The 23567-nt window shown below is 37.3% G+C and overlaps 1 pseudogene; it reads right to left on the bottom strand.

Annotated features, from left to right (window-relative positions):
• Positions 1 to 18178: 18178 nt before the first annotated feature.
• On the bottom strand, positions 18179 to 19412 carry LOC112648147 (C-terminal-binding protein 2-like; annotated as a pseudogene).
• Between the last annotated feature and the right edge of the window lie 4155 nt (positions 19413 to 23567).

Consider the following 23567-nt stretch of genomic DNA (forward strand, 5'->3'; position numbering starts at 1 on the left):
CCTAAAGCTGCTTACATTCAATCCTTCTAAATGTGTCTATCTTTTCCCCATTTCTGAAAAAAGACTCCCTGATCAGGTGCTACACTGTCATGGAGATGTCTTCAGTTGAAAGAATGAAATAATATTCTTGGGAAAGGAGATTCTTTTTTTCTTTGAATTCAACTTTTATATTTCATTTGCCGTGTTTTGCTTTAGTTTGACTTTTGAGCATTTTTGGCTGGGGGTATCTCTTACACTTGTCTTGTAAGTGGCTTCCTGATACTACTCTATCATGACTTTCCTTTAGACAACACACTGTTACTAGATATCTTCTCCCAAAACAACAAGTCACAATTTTACTTAAACTTTTTGGTAATCCCATAATGACCATATGATAAACTAAAAAAGTTTTCACATGGGATAAAATTAAACTCTAGCCTACACCTTTTGGCTGTGTTTCCCCCCAAAGCTCATATATCTATGATACGAGAAGATGCACAATGAATGAACTTCTCAGCAAGGCCCCCAAACATGTCACTCTCTCTCAAGGTTTTTGTGCCTTTGCCAGGCTGATCCCTATGTTTGAAATGTGCTCTGCCTTTTCCTTTTGACTCCCTAGTAATCCTTCAAAACCCTTTGCATATGGCATCTCTTCTCTGACACCTTCTCACACTCCTGGGGGCAGAGGTAGTTTCTTCTCTCTCAGCACTATATTTATGCCAATATTATATCAAATATAAAGCGGTATTAACAATTTATGTGTAGTCATTCATTCAAAGACATGCTTGAGTGAACTCACTGTGTTCAGGAACTAAGCACTGTAATTTTCTGAATATGCTTACTTCCTTCAATAGCCATTAAGCCCCATGGGGAAGATGATGGACTTTATATCCCTAGTGCCTTACACAGTGACTATGGGATCTAAATAAACACTTGACAAATAGATGAATGAATATACAAATGAGAGATTGAATGTTGCTAAAGAATATTTTGGTCAAGTCAGGTACATTCTTAGACTATAGATATCCAGGGCAACTTTCTTAGCTTATGATTCTTTACATTCCATCATATAATTTATTTAGTATTATAAAGCAGAAGTCAGTATTCTAAGAAAAATTATGTATTCAAAACATAACTAAATACTTGAGAATGAAAAGACCAAATAGTGGCTTTTTTCAGAAATGATATCAACTATTTTACATTCAGACCATCTAGAAATTAATCTCTGTCTAAACATAAATTCCCTCTAAAAAGCCTTCTGTAATAAAAACAGTGTGGGCTGTGCCCTTTAGTGTTTCCTGGGGTGACTTGTCAATGTGACACATTATATACATTACATCAGTATGCCTTATTGTCAACCTCTGATTTGTCTGCTCTGTCCTTGTGCCCCTTCCCAGGCAGGAAGGCACTGTATACTGAAAGTGTATCCTGAGGTAGAGGATGCTGTATTTGGCAATAAATGCAAGGACACTGAAGACACATGCTTCAGGTTGACATGTAATACCTAATTCAGAGTTTCATTATCATTAAAGTAAAAAGGAAGAAGGAGATGAGTAGAAAAGGAGATGGTAATTCATAGTGTAGATATTGGGCTTTCATATGTCCTATTTTATTATGGCAAGGCCAGCAGCCTTTGAATGCGACATCCTTCTCTGTAACATACATTGATTTTGACACTGCACCTTGATGAATGCATAGGCAGTGCACTGTTTCTCTCCCCTATATATTCTTGGAACAAATAGTGAGTTGCCCATTTTTTTTCACACTTTATTAAATGTATCTCTGTTGATGTCCATCCGCAGAGCAAATTAACTGAAGAAAGGAATGAGTATTCATGCAAAGCAATGAAATTATAATCCCAGAAATACAAAACACATGTTCCTCATTGCCCTCATCAAATGGCTAACAGAGTTTTAAAATATGACTTGACTTGTATGTCATTCTTGATGTCCTTTAGTTGGATACCAGAAACTATTTACTACGTAAAAGATGGTGTGTATTCAGGTGGTCAAAGTTGGTTGACATGTAACGTTCAGCTTCAAATTTTTTTTAAACATTTACTCTTAATGAATGGAAACTATTTTGTGTTCAAAAGAGAGTATGTAAAAGGCAAGATGATGAATTTAAAAGCAAATGGACTACGAGTTAACAGAAATTGATACACCAGATTTATGGCATTGGGCAAGTTCCTTAACCTCTCTTTGCCTCAGTTTCCTCATCTGTAAAATGACAAAATTTAATATAATCAACAGCATCTAATATAGTATTGATTATATTCCTGGTATTGTTCTAAGTGCTTTTCACATAATTCATTAAATACTCATAGAGATATTATGGAGTGATATCTATTATCAAATGGAATTGATGGATAAAGACAGACAGTAGCAGAGGTAACTGGCCCCAAATCACACAGCTCGTAAGTGACAGAGCTGAAATCTTCACTGGGTTATTCTGGCCTTACATCCATGTTCTTAATTGTTATCCTATACTTCTTCGAGTACTTTAGTGACTATATTTTTACTGTTGTGTAGGAAGGGGAAATGTTATCTAGAAACTCTCCTAATTTTGTATAAAATTTGTTTTCTTGCCCAGAATCAGTAGGAGGTATAATATTCGTACACCGAGCCAGTATGAATCTGTTTTTAAAAGTCTTTTATGAAATACTTTCTTGAAACCACGATGAATCATTTCAGTGGAGAGGACAAAAATAGGACAGTGAGGCTGATCATTCCCATCCGTAGTTCATCTTAGAAAGAATTTCCATTTCTTAATGATTTGGGACTGATTCAGTCAGAGTAGACAATATTTTTTAGGGATATCAATCTTTTTTAAACTTTTTATTTAAATTCCAATTAATACAACATAATATTAGTTTAGGTGTACAATATAGTAATGCAACACTTTCATACAAAACCCAATGCTCATCACAAGTGTACTCTTTCATCTCCACGACCTGTTTAACTCATCCTCCCCTTCCCTTCGGTAACCATCAGTTTGTTCTCTGTAGTTATGAGTCTGTTTCTTGGTTTGCCCTCACCCCCTTTTTCCCCTTTGCTCATTTGTTTCATTTCTTTAATTCCACATGTAAGTGAAATCATATGGTATTTGTTTTTCTCTGACTGACATATTTCACTTAGCACATAATACTCTCTAGTTCCATCCACATCATTGCAAATGTCAAGTGTTTGTTCTTTTTTATGGCCGAGTAATATTGCACTGTATATACATACTACTTCTTTTTTATCCATTCATCAGTTAATAGATACTTGGGTTTCCATAATTTGACTATTGTAGATAATGCTGCTATAAACATTGGGGTGTCTGTATCTCTTTGAATTTGTATATTTGTATTCTTTGGATAAATATCTCTATTTTTAACTTTTTGAGGAACCTCCATACTATTTTCCACAGTGGCTGTTTGCATTCTTACTAATAGTGCATGAGGATTCCTTTCTCTTTGCCAACACCTGTTACTTATTGTGTTGGTGATTTTAACCATTCTGACAGGTGCGAGGTAATACTACATTGTAGTTTTGATTTCTATTTCCCTGGTGATGAGTGATGATAAACATCTTTGTATGGGTTTGTTGGCCATCTGTATGCCTTCTTTGGGAAAATGTCTACTCATGTCTTCTGCCCATTTTTAATCAGATTATTTGTTTTTTGGGTATTGAGTTGTATACATTTTTATATAGTTCCATAACCATTTATCAGATATATAATTTGTAATTATCTCTTCCCATTCCATGGATTGCCTTTTAGTTTTGTTGATTGTTTCCTTCACTGTGCAGAAGTTTTTTATTTTGATGAAGTCTCCATAATTTATTTTTATGTTTGTTTATGTTTGTTTCCCTTGGCTCAGAAGACATTTCTAGAAAGAAGTTGCTGTGGTAGGAATATCAGTCTTAAAGATTGAGTAGAAAGCATAGAGTATGCATAAAATTCCTACACGTCATTTTCTCCCATATAGATATGGAAGAAACAAAAACATTCATTTGGCCATGTTCCTGAGAATTGGACTTGATCTGGCATAGAGAGGATTCTAGTTATGTATCTATTCTTGATGATGTCAGTTGGGTGCTAGATAAGACTGGCCACTATGAAAACTTTAAAGTGAGAGATAAAATGTTACTTTCTAGTAAAACATTTATATATGATTAGTGTTATTTAGTAAGAAAGTTGTGATGCTTGGACTCAAAGCCAGAATTTTAATTTAGAATATACCCTTGTATTGTCTCATGACCCTGGGAAAAAAAACATTTATCCTCAGATTTGTCATCTATAAAATGTAGTTAGTAATAATAATTTATCTTAAAGGCCTGAATGATAATTAGTTTTGTACACTTTAGGCGTCATATGCAGATAAGTTATTATTGTGATTGTTATGAAGTGTTTATTAGGCATGCCTTACCAATGAATGTGAGATACTCCCTTCTCCAGCTTTCAACTTCACACTCTTTTTTTTTTTTTCCTGCATCTTAAGGCTTGGGGTAATCTTTTCCAGATTTTTCATATTCTAATTAGAGACTTTTTTTTAAACAACATATGGACTAATAGAAGAAGGAACAAAATGAAATAATAGAAAAGGAAAAATTTAGAGGAAAACAGTGTAGTGATCATCTTTTGATATTTTCAGCTTGTTAGATTCTGTAATATTCTGTTATATTTTGGAAATAACACTTAGCCCCTGCCAGCAGTTCCTGTGAGGCTGTTAATCACAGAATTGTATTCCCAGAGGGGTGGTCTGGTGACCTAGACTGTCCAATTGTTTTATTCATTGACCAAAGGAATCAGCCTTCTTCCGAACACTTCTGTTGACTCTTAAAAGAGAAAAGCTCTCTCTTCACTTTTGTATTAATCAATAGCTGGGACACCATACATGTGGGACTTTCTGTGGCATGTTACCACCCCCACCCACACCATACTGCAGAAGAAATTTACTTGTAGTAGAAGAGAATGAGACCAAAACACAGAAAACAAAACAGGGACAATGGACGTAGAAAGCCTTCTTGGATAACATGGTTCTGTGTTTGCCGCCAGGTGTCCTTGAGGCCCCTTTAATTTTTCCATTCAGTCAGTGAATACTTACTGAGTGCCGCCCAAGTCAAGTGCAAAGCACTATTCTAGGTTTTAGGGATTTAAAACACTTAATGCTTGCCTTGTGGAATTTACATTCTAGTAGGAAGAGGCAGACAATAAGCATGGTAATTAAATAAATTACATAGTATGTTAGAGAATGAGAAATCCTATGGGGTATAGGGAATCGAGTAGGGTGAAAAAATAAGTAGGCAAAGCTGGGAGAAAGGAAGTAGGCAGGTTTTGATTTAAATAAGGGAGTTATGACAGGCATTTGACCACATGTGTGAAAGAGGTAAGAGAGTGAGCCAAACAGGTATCTGGGAAGAATGATCCAGGGACCTTAAACAGCAAGGGCAGCAACTTTCAGCAAGAACATGCCAGGTATATGCCAGTGACAAGGTAGCCAGTGTGGCTGAAACTGCCTGAGGGAAAAATTGCAAGAGGTAAAGCCAGAGAAGCAAAGGGGGATGGGACCAGATTATACGGGGCCATATAGCCATTGCGAGAGTTTTTGTTTTTATCTCTGTGAAATGTGGAGCCATTGCCAGGTTTTAAGCAGCAGAGTGAAATGACCTGGGTTATACATTTAAAGGATTTATTGAGAAGGACTGTAGGGGGAGAAAAATGGAAGTAGAAAAAATTAGGAAGGAGGTCATTTTAATAATTCAAGGAGGAGATGTTACTGGTGACTTGGATAAGGATGTGAGAAATGGTTGGATTATGGATTTGAATACAAGGCAAGTTGGATTTCCTGAGGTATTGGGTCATATTAAGAGAAAGATCAATGATGATATCATTTTTTCCCCCTGAACAACTGGAATGTGGCTTTGCTATCAGCTGAGATTGTGAAGGTGGTGGGTCGAGCAGGAATTTAGTTTTTGAGTTAAAAATATCTGTTAGACATCTGAGTGGTTATGATAGTAAGGAATTGACTATGTGATTCTGGAGTTAAAAAAATGGGTCTGTGAGATGTATGAATTTGGCATTTAATAATATGAAAATGGAGGAGTTTGCCAAAGCAATATATGAAGGTAGGTAAAAATCCAAGAATAGAGTTCTGGGATAATCCAATATTTAGAGGTCATAGATAGAGCTGCAGAGGAATCCCTGTGAGAAAAAAAATGAACTGTAAAGTGGGAGGGAAACCAGTAGAGGGTGGTGCTCTGTCAGGTAAGTGAAGAAAGTAGGTCCAGGATGAAGGCATGATCAACTGTGTCAAATTGGCTAGCATGGAAGCCACTGATAGCCTTGATACGAGAAATTCCTAGAAGTAGTTTAAGTGCAATAGCTAGAGCACATCTTGACTAGAATGTACCTAAGAAATCATAGGAAAAGAATAATTAGCAGACAGTGAGGATAAGCAATTTTGTTGTGAATTTTTGCTGTGAAGGGAAACAAGGCAGCATTTGGCTGGAAAGAAGGATTACGGTTTAAAAATTTTTTTTTTCTTTTTTAAGAGAAGAGATTACATAGCACATTTGTATATCAATAAGAATAATCTAGAAGAAAAGAATAATGATGGTGAATGAGTAAGAGAGAAGAATTGCTGGATCAAGTTCCCTGAGCAAGGGAGAGGAAAATGGAATTAAGGGGACAAGTGCAGAAGGATTTTACAAGAAAATAGTACTTCTAGTAATAGGAAGAAAGACAGAGTCTGCAGAAATAGATACTGTTGTGGGTTAAATATAGGAGGTTAGAGTCTGGGGAAATTCTCTTTCCAGCTATGTGAGCCAATGAATTTGACTTACACTGCTTCAAGATAGTTCCTATTATAACCAAAAGTCTCTTGAGAGAACAAACAAAGGAAGTTAAATAATTTCCCCAGAGTCATATAGCTAATAATATAGCACACTGCTTAATGGAGTGGCACTGGAGTTAGCCAGATCTTGTTTTTGATCCTCAGTCTAATCTAACTCAGGCCTATAAAGAGCTTCTTAGTCATCATTCTTGTAATTGTTTGTTGAGTGACTAACAGGCATCATGTGGGAAAAAAATGTGACAGTATCAATGAAGAAAAGCTACTTGATGCATTACTAAAATAGAGTAGGGAAATTTCATTGATTCAGAAATATCTAGTGAGACTTCTTTAAAGAGTGACATTTAAGCTGAGACTGGAATGATGAGAAGTTAAGAAGGCAAAAGGAGAAGGAAAAGCACCGAGGCACTGAAAACAATGTTGACCACTGTTTGTGGTAGTAGAGTACATAGAAGTGTAAGGAAGGGAATGAAAAACAAAAAACTGGAGCAGAAACTCCAAAAGGAACTTGATATGTGATGAGACTAGAACATAGATTGAGCAAGATTATGGTTCTTCTAATATTGTATTTAAATACAAGTAGATCAAGATGGCAGAGTAGAAAGATCTCCTCCCATGGACACACCAAAATCTTCAATTAATAGAACAACTATTTCTGAGAATGAATTGAAGACTAGCGGAATAGATGTACATAACTAAGGCTATAAAGAAAAAGCCACATTGAAATGGGTAGGAGAGGTGGGGGATGTGGTCTGTTTAAGACTCACATATCTTGCACGACTACTCAAAAGTGGGAAGGATGTCATAAACATCTGGGTTCCCCCTGAGGAATGAGGGTTCTGAACCTCCAAACTGGGCTCCACAGCCTGGAGGACCTGAACTGGAATGATGACTCCCTGTAATGTCTGGCTTTTAAAACCAAGGAGACTTACGACCAGGAAAGCTAGAGGGAGATAGGGAAGTGAGACTCTACCCCTAGAGGGCATGCACACAACCTCACAGTCCAAGTCACCACAGAGGGAGCAGTTTGAAAAGTACCTGAGTTACATGCGAAGAAGATCTATTGACAAATTCTAGGGCATGTGTTGGAGTGGCACAAATCTGTTGGAATGTTCTTCAGGGATGAAAACACTGACAAATGTCATTTCTTTTCTTTTCTTTTCTTTTTTTTTTTTTTCACTTCCCTTACACCTAACTGGCCAGTGTGGGCAGACATCATTTCTGACTGTCTCCATCTACTGTGGTAGCACTGTCCATCCTGCTTTGGCATTCTCTGGTGGTTTCACTTTGCCCAAACCACTTGCCCTAGCACTACACACCTACCTAGTGGCTTTCCTCCCTGTCACACAGAGCAAATATAGAGCATTGCGTCCCAAAACAGCAGAATGCATGTTCTTTTCAAAAGCACGTGAAAAATTTTCCAAAATAGATGACATGATAGGCAACAAAATACATTTCAATAAACTTATTAAGATTGAAATCATATCAAGCGTCTTTTCTAAAGGCAATGGTGTGAAACTGGAAATCGATTACAAGGCAAAAACTGGAAAAAAAAACCCACAAACATTTTGAGGCTAAACAACATGCTTCTAAACAACCAACAGGTTAATGAAGAAATCAAAGGAGAAATTAAAGAGAGAGAGAGAGAGAGAGGCAAACCAAGAAACATACTCTTAACTATAGAGAACAATCTGTTACCAGAGAGGCGGTAGGTGGGAAGATGAGTTAAATAAGTAAGGGGGATTAAGTGTTGTGATGAGCATCTTGTGTTGTATGGAAGTGTTGAGTCACTATGTTGTACACCTGAAACTAATATTACACTGTATGTTAACTAACTGGAATTAAAACAAAAACTTAATGAATAAAAAATACCTGAGACAAATGAAAATGGAAATATAGTGGTCCAAAATCTATGGGACATTGCAAAAGTAGTTCCACGAGAAATTTCCAGACCTACTCCAGGAAACAAGAAAAATCTCCAACTATCTAACTTTACACCTAAAGGATCTAGAAAAAGAAGAACAAACAAAGCCCAAAATTATCAGGAGGAAGGAAATAATAATGATCAGAGTGAAAAGAAATGAAATAGAGACTAACTTAAAAAAATAGAAAAAGATTAACAAAACTATGAACTGACTCTTTGAAAAGATAAAACAAAATTGATAAACCTGCAGCAAGACTCATCAAGGAGAAAAGGGAGAAGGTTTAAATAAATAAAATCAGAACTGGAAGAGGAGAAGTTACAACTGATAACACAGAAATACAAAGGATTGTAAGAGATTACAACAAACAATGAAATGCCAATAAATCAGACAACTTAGAAAAAAATACAATTTTTCCAGACTGAATCAAGAAAAAGTAGAAAATCTGAACAGACTGAATACTAGTAATGACATTGAATCAGTAATCAAAAAAGTCCCAACAAACAGTAGTCCAAGTCCAGATGGCTTCACAAATCAATTCTATGAAACATTTAAAGAAAGATTAATAGCTATCCTTCTCAAACTCTTACAGAAAATTGAAGAGGAAGAGATGCTTCCAAACTCATTTAAAAGGCCAGCTTTACAATAATACCAAACCAGACAAAAATACCACGAAAAAAGAAAAAAAAAAAAAAAAAGGAAGGAAGGAAGAAAAGAAAAATTACAGGCAAATATCCGTGATGAACATAGATGCAAAATTCCTTAACAAAATATAAAATATTAGCAAACCAATTCATAATATATGAAGGGGTTATACACTATGATCAAACAAGATTTTATTCCAGGGATACAAAAATGGCTTAGTAACTCCAAATCAATGTGATACATCACATTAACAAAATGAAAGATAAAAATCATATGATCATCTCAGTAGATGTAGAAAAAGCATTTGATAAAATTTAACATCCACTTATAATAAGAACTCTTAACAAAGAGGGAGGCATTCCTCAAAATGATACAGGCCAAATGGCAAACCTACGGCTAACATTATATTCCACAGCAAGAAGCTGAAAACTTTATCTAAGATTAGGAATAAGATGAGGATGCTGATTTTTGCCATTGCTATTCATCGTAATACTGGATGTCTTAACTGCAGCAATTAGACAAGAAAAAGTAATAAGCATCTGAATTGGAAAAAAAGTAAAAGTGTCACTATTTGCAGGGGTTCATGGTATATATATATATAGATAGATAGATAAAACCCTAAGAATACCACTAAAAACTATTGGAGCTAATAAGTGAATTCAGTGAAGTTAAGGATAAAATTTATTTATTTATTTTTTTGACTTTTATATTTTATTTTTTCTTAATAAATTAATTTTTTATTGGTGTTCAATTTACCAACATACAGAATAACACCCAGTGCTCATCCCGTCAAGTTTCCCCCTCAGTGCCCCTCACCCACTCACCCCCACCCCCCGCCCTCCTCCCCTTCCACCACCCCTAGTTCGTTTCCCAGAGTTAGGAGTCTTTATGTTCTGTCTCCCTTTCTGATATTTCCCACACATTTCTTCTCCCTTCCCTTATATTCCCTTTCAGTATTATTTATATTCCCCAAATGAATGAGAACATACACTGTTTGTCCTTCTCTGATTGACTTACTTCACTCAGCATAATACCCTCCAGTTCCATCCACGTTGAAGCAAATGGTGGGTATTTGTCGTTTCTAATGGCTGAGTAATATTCCATTGTATACATAAACCACATCTTCTTTATCCATTCATCTTTCGATGGACATGGAGGCTCCTTCCACAGTTTGGATATTGTGGCCATTGCTGCTATAAACATCGGGGTGCAGGTGTCCTGGCGTTTCATTGCATCTGAATCTTTGGGGTAAATCCCCAGCAGTGCAATTGCTGGGTCGTAGGGCAGATCTATTTTTAACTCTTTGAGGAACCTCCACACAGTTTTCCAGAGTGGCTGCACCAGTTCACATTCCCACCAACAGTGTAAGAGGGATCCCTTTTCTCTGCATCCTCTCCAACATTTGTTGTTTCCTGCCTTGTTAATTTTCACCATTCTCACTGGTGTGAGGTGGTATCTCATTGTGGTTTTGATTTGTATTTCCCTGATGTCAAGTGATGCAGAAATCTGTAGAATTTCTGTACACTAATGATGAATTATCAGAAAGAGAAATTAAACAAACAATCCCATTTACAATGGCATCAAAAGTAATAAAATGCCTAGAAGCAAATTTAAACAAGGAGATGACAGATCTGTACTCTGAAAACTATGAGACACTGATAAAGGAAAATGAAGATGACATAAACCAATGAAAAGATATACTATATTCATGGATTAGGATAATTAATATTGTTAAAATGTTCATACTCCCTAAAGCAATTTATGGATTCAGTGTGATCCTCAAGACAATGCCAGTGACATATTTTACAGAACTACAACAAATTATCATAAATATGTATAGAGTCATAAAAGACCCTGAAGAACTGAAGCAATCTTGAGAAAGAACAAAATTGGAGGTACCAATTCCCTGAATTCAAACTATACTGCAAGGTTATAGCAATCAAAATAGTATGGTACTCGCAGAAAAACAGACACATAATTTAATAGAACAGAACAGAGAGTCCGGAAATATATGACCACTTAATCTTCAACAAAGAGGCACGAATATTCAATGGAGAAAAGTCAGTTTCTTCAATAAATGGTTTTGAGAAAACTGGACAATAAATGCAAAAGAATGAAACTGGACCACTTTCTTACACTATATACAAAAAGAAGTTCACAATGGATTAAAGACTGAAAGAGAAAGTGAAACAAAACCAAAAATAAACAGATGAGACTATATCAAAATCAAAAAGCTTTTACACAATGAAGGAAACCATTAGCAAAACAAAAAGGTAACCTATGGAATGGAAGAAGATATTTGCAAGTGATAGAACTAATACAGGGTTAACATCCAAAATATATAAAGGACTCACACAACTCAGTATATATATATAAAAAAAACAAACAAACAATCTAATTAAACAATTGGCAGAAGACCCGAACAGACATTTCTTCAAAGAAGACATACAGATGACCAACAGACACATAAAAAGATGCTCAGCATCACTAATTATCAAGGAAATGCAAATTAAAACTGCAATGAGCTAACCCCTTACACTCATCAGAAAGGCTATGATTGGGCACCTGGGTGGCTCAGTGGTTGAACAGCTGCCTTTGGCTCAGGGTGTGAACCCGGGGTCCTGGGATTGAGTCCCACATCAGGCTCCCCTCAAGGAGCCTGCTTCTCCCTCTGCCTATGTCTCTGCCTCTCTCTGTGTGTCTTTCATGAATAAATAAATAAAATCTTCAAAAAAAAGGGTTATTATTAAGAAGCAAGGAACTAACAAGTGTTGACAAAAATGCAGAGGAAGGAGAATTTCTGTGCACTCTTGTTGGGACTGCAAAATGGTGGAGCCACTTTTGATACTAAAGAGTATCAAAAAATTAAAAATACAACCAGCATACAATCCACTAATCTAATTCTGGGTACTTATTTGAAGAAATGGAAACACTAAGTTGGAAAGATACATGGACCCTTATGCTTATTGCAGTATTACTTACGCTAGCCAACAGATGAAATGATCTAAGTGTCCGTTGACAAATGAATGGATTAAGAAGATGTGGTATATATACAATGGATATGACTCTAAGAAAAGGATGAAATCTTGCCTTTTGCACAACCTGGATGGACCTAGAGGTGCTATGGTAAGTGAAATAAGTCAGCCAAAGACAGACAAATACTGTATGATTTCAGTTGTATGTGGAATCTAGGAAAGCAAATGAACAAACAAAACAAACCAGGAACTCGGATACAGATAAGAGTCAGGTTGTTGCCAGAGGGGAGGAGAGTGTGGGATCAGCAAAATAGAAAAAGGGCATTAGAAGATACACACTTCCAATGATAAGATAAATAAGACTCAGGGATGCAATGTGTAGCATAGGGAATATAGTTAATAATATTGTAATGACTTTGTATGGTGACAGATGGGAACTAGATTTATTTTGGTCATCACAGTATAATGTATATAGATGTTGAATCACTATATTGTACACCTGAAACTAATATAATACTGTATGACAACATCTGTGTGTCAACTACAAAATTAAGTGTCACAAAGCACAAATGTAGGGTGGTGTGAGTGTATATTTAAGATGTCGGTGATAACAAGAACATGGTGTCACTTAAAATCATTCTAAATTTACAATCTTATTTATATCTCACAGACTAAATATTTCTTACTGCATTAAAGGCGGTATTTTTTTTTTTTTTTATTTATGATAGTTACAGAGAGAGAGAGAGAGAGAGGCAGAGACATAGGCAGAGGGAGAAGCAGGCTCCATGCGCCGGGAGCCCGATGTGGGATTCGATCCCGGGTCTCCAGGATCGCGCCCTGGGCCAAAGGCAGGCGCCAAACCGCTGTGCCACCCAGGGATCCCAAAGGCGGTATTTTTATTTATATTCTACAGATGAGGAAAGTCAGTCCTTGGGAGACCTGCAACTTAAATATCAGCCCTCTACTTCCAAAAACCTTTCTTTTTTCCACTCAGTTGTGGTTTAGTAACCATCTCCTAAAATGTGCAAAAATGACATATAATTTATAAAATGATCTTTTAGTTGCAATGTAGAAATATATGAAATAATCTGAAAATTAATCATTGGAAAAAGAAAATGTAATTGTGAGTTAAGAGATACATGGTTTGGTGGGCAGTCTCATATAGAATATAAATATGATTTTATCCTTTATTCTGTTTTCAAGATTTCTTAAAAAATTGATGCATATTTGATTTTAAAAATCGTATTAGTTTCAGGTGTACATTATAGAGACTTGATATTTTATACATTATGGGATGATCCCCACAATAGGACTAGTTGCCATTTGTCACCATACAAAGTTATTTTAATATTGACTATATTCCCTGTGCTATATGTTTCATCCCCATGCCTCATTTATTTTATAATGGGAAGCCTGTATCTCTTGATACTCTTGGTATGGTGCCCATGCCCCCAACCCCTCCCCTCTTGTAACCAACAGTATATCTCCTGTATCTATGAATCTGTTTGTGTTTTGTTTGGTTTGTCTGTTTGTTTTGAAGGCAATTATAGTTTGAAACACACACACACACACACTCTTTCTGAAAATCAGAAAAATCTATGGTTTTAGAGGACAAAAGAGAAATATAATTAGTATAGCTAAATGCTTTCCCCTAATTTTAAAATTTCTCTGTCCTAAATGATAAATATTTGAAAGATAGAACAAACTTACTTTAAGCAGTGCTTTCTACTTGAATTGTTTTCTTTTCTTTTTTTAAGATTTTATTTATTTATTCTTGAGAGAAAGTGCATGCATGAGGCAGGGAGTGGGGAAGAGGGAAAGGGAGAGGGAGAATCTCCAGCAGGTTCCATGCCTAGCATGGATCTGGATGGAGGCTGAGAGGGAGGGGCTTGATCTCATAACTGGAGATCATGACCTGAGCCTAAATCAAGAATTGGAAAATTAAATGACTGAGCCACCCAGGCAACCCAAAAGAATTCTTTTGAGAAGGAATTCTAAGCCTAGCATTATCCATAATATTCTGAGGTTATGAGGGAGAGATAACACTGTGAGTGACTGTACCTGTCTCCTGTTGTATGAGAGCCTCCCGATGTTATATGTGGCTCTAATTTGATATAATTAAATTGGGAGTATTTTTCAAGAATTCTATAATCATCTGTTTTTTATTTTATATATTTAATTGAAGACTTGCACTTAAATTTTTTTTTTAATTTTCATTCCAGTTAGTTAACATGCAGTGTCATATTAGTGATGCAATGTAGTGGTGATTCGACAAATCATACTTCACCCATGCTCATCACAAGTGTGCTCCTTAATCCCTATCACCTATTTAACCCATTCCCCCACCCACCTTCCCTCTGATAATCATTAGTTCTCTATAGTTAAGACTGTTTCTTGCTTTGTCTCTCTTATTTTTTCCCCTTTTGCTCATTTGTTTTTTTTCTTAAGTTTCACATATGAGTGAAATCATATGGTATTTGTCTTTCTCTGACTGGCTTATTTCACTTAGCACGATACTCTCTAGCTCTATCCACATCATTGCAAATGGCAAGATTTCATTTTTTATGGTTGAATAATATTCCATTATATATATATATATATATATATATATGTCACTTCTTCTTTATCCATTCATTTATCAGCGGACACTGGGGCTGCTTCCATAATTTGGCTATTGTAAATAATGTTGCTATAAACATAGGGGAGCATGAATCCTTTTGAATTAGTGGTGTGGTTTTCTGTTTTTTGTTTTGTTTTGTTTTGTATATTTTAGGCAATTCCTGGATCATAGAGTGGTTCTATTTTTAACTTTTTGAGGAACCTCCATGCTGTTTTCCACAGTGGCTATACCAGTTTGCATTCCCACCAACAGTACAGGAGGGTTCCTTTTTCTCCACATCCTCACCAACACCTGTTGTTTCTTTTGTCTTTTATTTTAGCCATTCTGATGGTATGAGGTGATACTGTATTGTGGTTTTGATTTGCACTTTCCTGGTGATGAGTGATGATGAACATCTTTTCATATGTTTGTTGGCCATCTGAATGTCTTTGGAGAAGTGTCTATTCATATATTCTGTCCATTTTAATAGGATTATTTGTTTTTTTTGGGGGGGTATTGAGTTGTATTGGTGCTTCATATATTTTGGATATTAACTCTTTACCAGATATGTCATTTGAAAATATATTCTCCCATTCTGTAGGCTGCCTTTTAGTTTTGATGATTGTTTCCTTCACTGTGCAGAAGCTTTTTATTTTGATGTAATCCCAATAGTTTATTTTTGCTTTTGTTTCCCTTGCCTCTAGATTAGAGTAAGAAGTTGCTATGGCCCTTGTCAAAGAAGTTACTGCCTGTGTTCTCTTCTAGGGTTTTGATGGTTTCAGTTTCACATTTGGGTCTTTAATCCATTTTAAATTTATTTTTGTGTAATGGTATAAGGAAGTGGTCCAGTTTGGTTCTTTTGCATATTGCTGTCCAGTTTTCTCAACACCATTTGTTGAGAAGTCTTTTTCCCATTGCATATTCTTTTCTGCTTTGTTGGTTAATAGCTGTGGATTTATTTCTGGGTTTTCAATTCTGTTAAATTGATCTATGTGTCTGTTTTTGTGCGAGTTCCATACTGTTTTGATGACTACAGCTTTGTAATATAACTTGAAGTCCAGAATTGTGATGCCTCTAGCTTTGATTTTCTTTTTCAAGATTGCTTTGTCTATTTGGGGTCTTTTGTGGTTCCATCCAGCTTTTTTTTTTTTTTTTACATTTGTTTTTATTTAAGTTTGATTTGCCAACATACGGTATAACACCCCATGCTCATCTCATCACGTGCCTTCCTCAGTGCCCATCACCCAGTTGCCCCATCCTCCCATCCTCCTCCCCTTCTGCAACCCTTAGTTTGTTTCCCAGAGTCAGGATTCTCTCCTGGTTTGTCTTCCTCTTTAATCTTTCCCACTTAGTTCCCCTCCTTTCCCTTATAATCCCTGTCACTATTTCTTATATCTGGTTCCATCCAAATTTTAGGGTTGTTTATTCTGTTTCTTTGAACATGCTGCTGGTATTTTGATAGGGATTGCATTGAATGTGTAGGTTGCTTTGGGTAGTGTAGACATTTTAACAATATTTGTTCTTCCAATCTGTAAGTATGGAATGTCTTTCTATTTTTTATGTGTCATAAGACTTGCTTGTAGCAAAACTTTATGCTTAGTGCTACAGGAAATGAAATGATTCTTGTCCTCACAGCAATTATAATTAATATAGACATGACAAATCAAAATATAACAGTATAAGGCAGAATGTAGATGACAGAACAGCTACTATTCATTGAACAGCCATAATATTCTAGACTATTTCCATATTTTTATGTGTTATCTCTAATCCTGTTAGCAACACCAAATAGTAGGAATTATGTCCTCAAAAGTGAAGAAATGAAAGCTCCGAGCCATTGGTTGGCCTATGGTCGTGTGACAAAAAAGAGCAAATCCAGAGATAAATGAAGTGGAAACACACACATAAATATTCATAGATATATACATAAGGAATATGCACATTGTACATATACATATATAAATACACGTACAGAGTATCTCTACATGGAATACTCTTGTTCATGTCTTTGTTCTTTTTTTAAACAAATTTTTATTATTTTTTTATTGAAAACTACACAGAACGTTAAATGTCCACCTTTGCAATGAATAAATACAGTAATGGTAACTCACACTAGAACAAAACATTTCTGATAGCCATTATTTATTTTGGGGACAATTTTAAACTCTTTTTTTTTTTTGTCACAGAAACAGGAATGTATCTATACAATGTCTCAAAATAGGCCATCATCAAATCAATCACCAAAAGGCGATGATTTAAAAAAGACTATGAATATAACATGTAACTAGTTGATACGAATCTAATAGGATTTGATAAAATCAATCACATCTAATAATGCACCATTAGTGATCTTGTATAAGATACCACATGAAGAAGATTTCATCAATGTCTAAAAAAATGGATTAGTTCATAGACAATCTGACAAGTTACCATAACAAGTGTTTCCTGAGACATAAGGAAATGTAACATTATTTTTCTTGAACACTTTTAGCTCAAGATTTCCACTCAATAAAGTAGCTGAGGATCTAAAGCTGAGAAAATATATTTGAGTACAACAGCTTGTGAAACTTAGTGTTCCCCCCCCTTTTTTCCCCCATTATTGGAAGGTATTACTGAATTCACAACCAACTCGCCTGCTCAGGGTGCAGTTCACATGGGAGAGAGACTCTGTAAGGAGCCTGTCCGATCTTGGATCTATGCTGGCAGTTGTCTAACACAGGCACAATTTTCTCCCCATTTTGTAGTAATTTAATCTTCCTATTAGCAAAAGAGTTCACCAGCTGACATGGACTGAAAAGACAAGAGTCATAGGATGGAGATTTCCTCTTAGTATTTTTTTGTTTTGATTTTTTGGGACTCCTGAAACAACACTCTAGAAGCAAGGTGTTCAGGACCTGCTGTGCCCAAAGGACTGATGAATGAAAAAAAATTTTTTTTTATTTTTTTATTTTTTGTGATTTGATGCACAGATGAAGAGCGTAGCACATCATAAGAGACGTTGGTCGTTAATAAATCATGTACTAGTCTTTCAGCGCTTCTGTAACCAGAAGACAGCTTCAGCTTTCCCACGTCTTGGCTTCCAGCCCTTTTCACCCTGCAATATCAATGATGCATATGTCTGGAATCAGTTAAAAAGATGGCCAAATTCCTTTTCTTAGTTCATCTATTTTTCACTGTCTCTTGGTCCCGGGTTTGTCTGAATGGTTACTCACTGTCATTTCTGCTATTGCTCCTTGCAGTGCTCTCTACTGCCCCCATGTTTTGTAAGCTGGTTGGGAGAGGGAGCTTGGGAAGGGTGTGCCCCTGTAGGTTGTGGGTCCCTGGGTTGCCTCTGGGGACCACCCCTTCCTGGGCTGCACCCCATCCTCTGGGAGCTACACCCACACTGTCTGGTAAGTAGCCGTTTGCGGTGCCCTGGGCTCCGCAGGAATTGCTTGCCGATCTGTTCCTGGCCAGGGGGCTGTTGTGACAAAGAATTCCTTGTTCACAGCATCTTGCGTGACCTGTGATTGCCCGGCAGGCAGATCTCGGTGGCAGCTGCTCACTACACCAAGCTATGTGGGGCTTACAAGTGAGATTCAGTGCATCTTTCAAGGGACACCGAGCAAAGCTGAAAGGCTCGGATTCATGCCCTTTGAGGGCTGCCCCTTGTGTCCTGCCTTCCTTGAGGGCTTAGGCCAAGGCTTGCTCATTCACCCGCCCACTGTGGACAGCATTCGCAAGGAATGCTTCATGCCTCCTGTGCTTTCCAGTAAAGTCCTTGGTGAGGTGGTGGTGATGTTCACTGAGATTACAGGACAAGGAGACGCAGTCGCTCTCACACAGCCAATCCTGCAGGGCGCAGACCTTCTGCACACCCAGGGACTGCTCCGTTCCATCCTGGAAGTAGGGCTCCTAAAATATGCTGCTGGATCCAAAGTCCTTGACTGGAACAGCAGCCACCTGCCCTGTGCAACAAAGGCCGATAAGGCCCAGCATCTCCCCGTGGACGCAGGCTGCTTGTGAGGTATCCACCTGGATCTCCTCAACACCCTGGACCAGTGTGCCTTCCTGCAGCACCTGGTACAACCACGTGTTCTGGAGGTACAGGTGAAGGATGTGGGAGATGCTGGAGTCAGCATTCTCTTCCATCGCCCTGAGTGCAGTAGTGCACGTGGTGATCCTGAGCTGGCCAACAGCCTTGAGGTCAACATGGTCATAGCCGCTGCAGATCTGCAGGTTCACTCTCTAGGCTTTGAGCTTCTCCAGGTCCTCCCTGGTAAGGGTGATGGTATGGCACATGCATCACAGAAGGCCACAGTTGCCAGGTCCCCCAGGATTGACATCTCCATGCTGCGGTCTGTGCCGCTGAGCAGCACCACCAGAGGGCAGGGATGCATGGGGCTATTCTTGATCTGGGGGTGAATAAGTTCATAAATTCTGTCCAATTGCTGTCTCTTGATTTTGTGCTTATCCATAAGACCATTCTTTTTTAAAATTAAAAAAAAAATTTTATCTTATTTATTTGTAGTGCAGGAGTTGGGGAGGGTTGGAGGGGCAGAGGGAAGAAGAGGGAGAGAATCTCCAACAGACTGAGCTTGGAGCCTAAGGGATGGAAGGACCTGGAGATCCTGACCCGAGCCCAAGCCAAAAGGCCATCGCTCAACCAACTGAGCCACCTAGGCACCAGAAGGGCCATTCTTTATGGAAGTTGGCAACCCTCTGGTTCAAAAGGCAAAGCAGTCCCCTAAGAATTGAAGAGAATGAGCAGGAGTGCATGACACTATGTCACTATGAACCCAATATAAAGCTGTCTGTATGCTATCGTTCACACAAAGGGCTGTTTGTCTTTTTAAGGGAATCTGGGTTTATTGGCTTAAAATTATTTAGGGCGATGGAACTCTGTTTTGGCTCTGGGCCTTAGGTGCTGGTTTGGGCCCCACTTCAGGGTCCTGCCTTGTCTCACGGCTCCTTCCTGGTCCTGTCCTGGGACCAAGAGGCACACCAACAACCCTGTGGGTGTGGGTGGTGTTGTACTGACCTTGGCTGCCGGGGTCAGACCCCGCACAATGGCCTGTGGGAGGAAGGAGCCATTTCTTTTGTTCTTTTGTTCTATGTTTCTGCTTCACAATAGAGGCACAGAGTTCACAGTATAAATTATTCTTGGGCTTTTTTTTTTTTAGCTTTTTATTGTAGCTTGTGATTTTGAATGTTTTCTCTCTACTCATAAAACAGTGTAGAAAATTAGAAAATATGTAAAAATAAAAAAGAAGCAAATAAAAATGATCTGAGAGCTTGCCAGCAATAATACCATTCACATTTTAGAATAACTTATCTCTATCTTTATATACTTATATACTTGTGTGTAATTATATGTATATGTTTATTTATACATGTGCATATAATTTTTGTTGTGTAAAATTGTGGTACGTTACCTACACAACTAGCATTATATATACACACATACATATAAGTGTTTTTTCACTTAATGTTTTTTCGTAAGTCTTTGCTAGCTATCAAATAAACTTTGAAAACATAATCATTAAAATTTCTGTAATATTCCATGTAAAGGTGTTTCCACAATTTATGTAACTCTTCCTTTTGTTTGGTTTTATATTTTCAATTTTATGCTGTATACGCAGTCCTGCATAAAATACACTTGTACAATAGATCTGGTTCACAACTGATTATCTCCTTAGAATATACTGAGAAGAGAATTTATTCTATTAAAATGTAAGAAAACCTTGAAGATTCTTAATCTAAATCACAAAATTTTACTGTGTTTAGGTGTATTTAGTCCTGTTGGGGAGATTCAGCGAAACTCTCTTTAGGGCAAGGGAGTTTAACAGTTTACTTAGCTCAGCATGCATTTCTGGAATTTAGTGTGTACCAACAGCTCTCTTAGGCATTGAGGATTATCAGAGATGAAAAAGGCAGTTTTTTTGGGATGCCTGGGTGCCTCCACGGTGGAGTGTCTACCTTTGCCCCAGGGCATGATCCTGGGGTCCTGGGATCGAGTCCCACGTTGGGCTCCCTGAATGGAGCCTGCTTCTCCCTCTGCCTCTCATGGATAGATAGATAGATAGATAGATAGATAGATAGATAGATAGATAGATGATAGATAGATAATAAATAAATAAATAAATAAATAAATAAATAAATAAATAAAAACTTTTTTAAAAAGGGCAGTTTTGCTCCAATCATGTATACTCCAAAGAAGTACTGTGGCTTCTCCTGTAGCCAAGTGACCTTTTACTAGGAGGGTCCATGCCTCCATTCCCCAACACAACCCTCAGTTTAACTCATCTCTTACCTCTGGAGGCCTTGCTGCATTTTGGTTATGTTTTTAGCTGCTGGAATCATTAGACTTGGGTCAGACCTTAATTCTGTCCTGTGTATTCATGGTTTGGTTAACATTTTAAACTTTTGTGTCTGTCAAATGAGGACGATAATACTACTGATATCACTGGTTTTTGTTAATTTTAAATGACATCACGTATGTAAAACAGTATAGTGTCTCACACATCATAAACTTGCAATAAACGTCGACTGTTATTATCATGTTTCTATGTTGAGAAGACCGAGTGTCAGTCCAATACTTAGTTAGGCCTTGAATGGTTCTGGAGCTTAATATTCAATGACAGGTGAAGATCCAAAGTAAAGGTGTACATAGAAAGAAGTAACAGGAGACTGTTCATGTCACAATAAATGGAAAGATTGGAGAGAAACAAGGTTAACCCTAGGTGCCTTTTGTTATTTCGATTTGGCCAGCCTTTGTTTTAACTGCTTCACATATATTGATTTCACCCGACAAGTCAGGCACTGATGTTATTTCTATTCTATAGATGAGAAAATGGAGGCAATGAGAAGTGACACGATTTGCTCAATAATTTGCAAAGAGAAGTTAATTATGCTGCTTCTCTGCTAGACACTGAGGAACAGGGTCTTTTTATCAATTCTTTTAGTAACTCTTCAGAGTAGTTACTGAAGGAAATATCATTCCCACTTTACAGATGAAAAAACTAAGATTAAATAATATCAGAAAAGCATCTTTGGTTCCATGACTAGGAAAGAGAGCTGCATTTGAATACACAGCGGCATGCCGCCCAACTTGTGTGCTTTCCTCTTTTCCTCTTTCTACAGTGCCTCTAACTTTCAGGAATAAACAGTGAATTGTCTTAAGATTTATATAACTAACATAATATAAAACATTATAATATGTATAACTAATATATATATACCCACACGTATAAATGCATATATATATGTATTTGCTTTCTACCATCCATCCAGGAGACCACGATCTCAAGACAAGAATTTTGTCAAGTAAACAAGCAGATTTTTTTCCCAACGAACTTTAACTTAAACATATACCACAATTGAGGATTTAACATTATTCTAGTTTGAACTTGCTTTAGACTAGAAACACGCAGATATCATCATTTGACTTTTGACAATTGTATAAGAGATAATTAGAGCTTTTCACCTTTTTCAAAGCCAGCATTTAAATGAAGACAGTGAAATCTGGTTTGAGAGTCTTTATTAGGTCATTCCCTGAAGAATCTTAATTGTAGCGAACGCTCTGCCTGCCAACTGGAAGAGTTTTCCCATTGGAGCTGTGTGTTTATTCTACAATATGGAACATAATTTGAAGAGGAAGTTCAAGGCCTAGCACTGCTATGTGTGACTGGACATATTGAAATCCAATAGGATTGCAGAAGTAAGTGAACAGCAGGTACCCCATCTGCAGACCCCTTCATAATGAGTATAAGCAAGTGAAGTCTCATCTCTCAGTTTCACTCTCCCTGTCAGTTGGGAAATTAACGACACATTTTGGAGTGCAGATGAAGTAGCTAACAAGGGCGCTAGGCCTTTTGTGTAAGATTAAAATATTTGATAATAGCTTTAATAGATTGAAGTGTACGTTGAGGCTTTAATATATTTTTTTTAATTTTTTATTTATTTATGATAGTCACAGAGAGAGAGAGAGGCAGAGACACAGGCAGAGGGAGAAGCAGGCTCCATGCACCGGGAGCCTGATGTGGGATTCGATCCCGGGTCTCCAGGATCACGCCCTGGGCCAAAGGCAGGCGCCAAACCGCTGCGCCACCCAGGGATCCCTACGTTGAGGCTTTAAATGCAAAACCACATTCTCTATCTTTCAAGGAAGCCTAATCAGTTTACCAGACCAAACTGCATAAAGTTTGTCTGTGAAGTCAATCACTAAGTGTTGAAACCCCAGGACAACAGTCCTTAACAACAGAATTCCTCTGTGCTGCAGAATGCATTTAACTTCTTTCGTCAGAGGCAAGATTTGTCAGAAAATAAGCATTTAAAACAGATCCACAGTGCTTTACCTGAAATTCCAAACTTAGAGCAATTTTGAAAACAGAGCTTAAAAAAAAAGATGTCAAATATATATAAAATAACTCATCCTAAATGTTCAATTAGATGAGTTTTGACAACTGTATATACCTGGGCAACTTCCCACACTTTCAATAGAAGATGTTAACTATTTATATTACCCCACAAAGTTTGCTTACTTTGCAGCCTGCTCCCTTTTCTCCATGATCTTTCCAGAAACCATGTTCTAATTTTTCCTATCACCTCAGATTGGTTTTGCCTGCTGTTGG

The sequence above is a fragment of the Canis lupus genome, chromosome 7 (assembly GCF_003254725.2).
Source record: "Canis lupus dingo isolate Sandy chromosome 7, ASM325472v2, whole genome shotgun sequence".
Classification (NCBI taxonomy): Eukaryota; Metazoa; Chordata; class Mammalia; order Carnivora; family Canidae; genus Canis; species Canis lupus.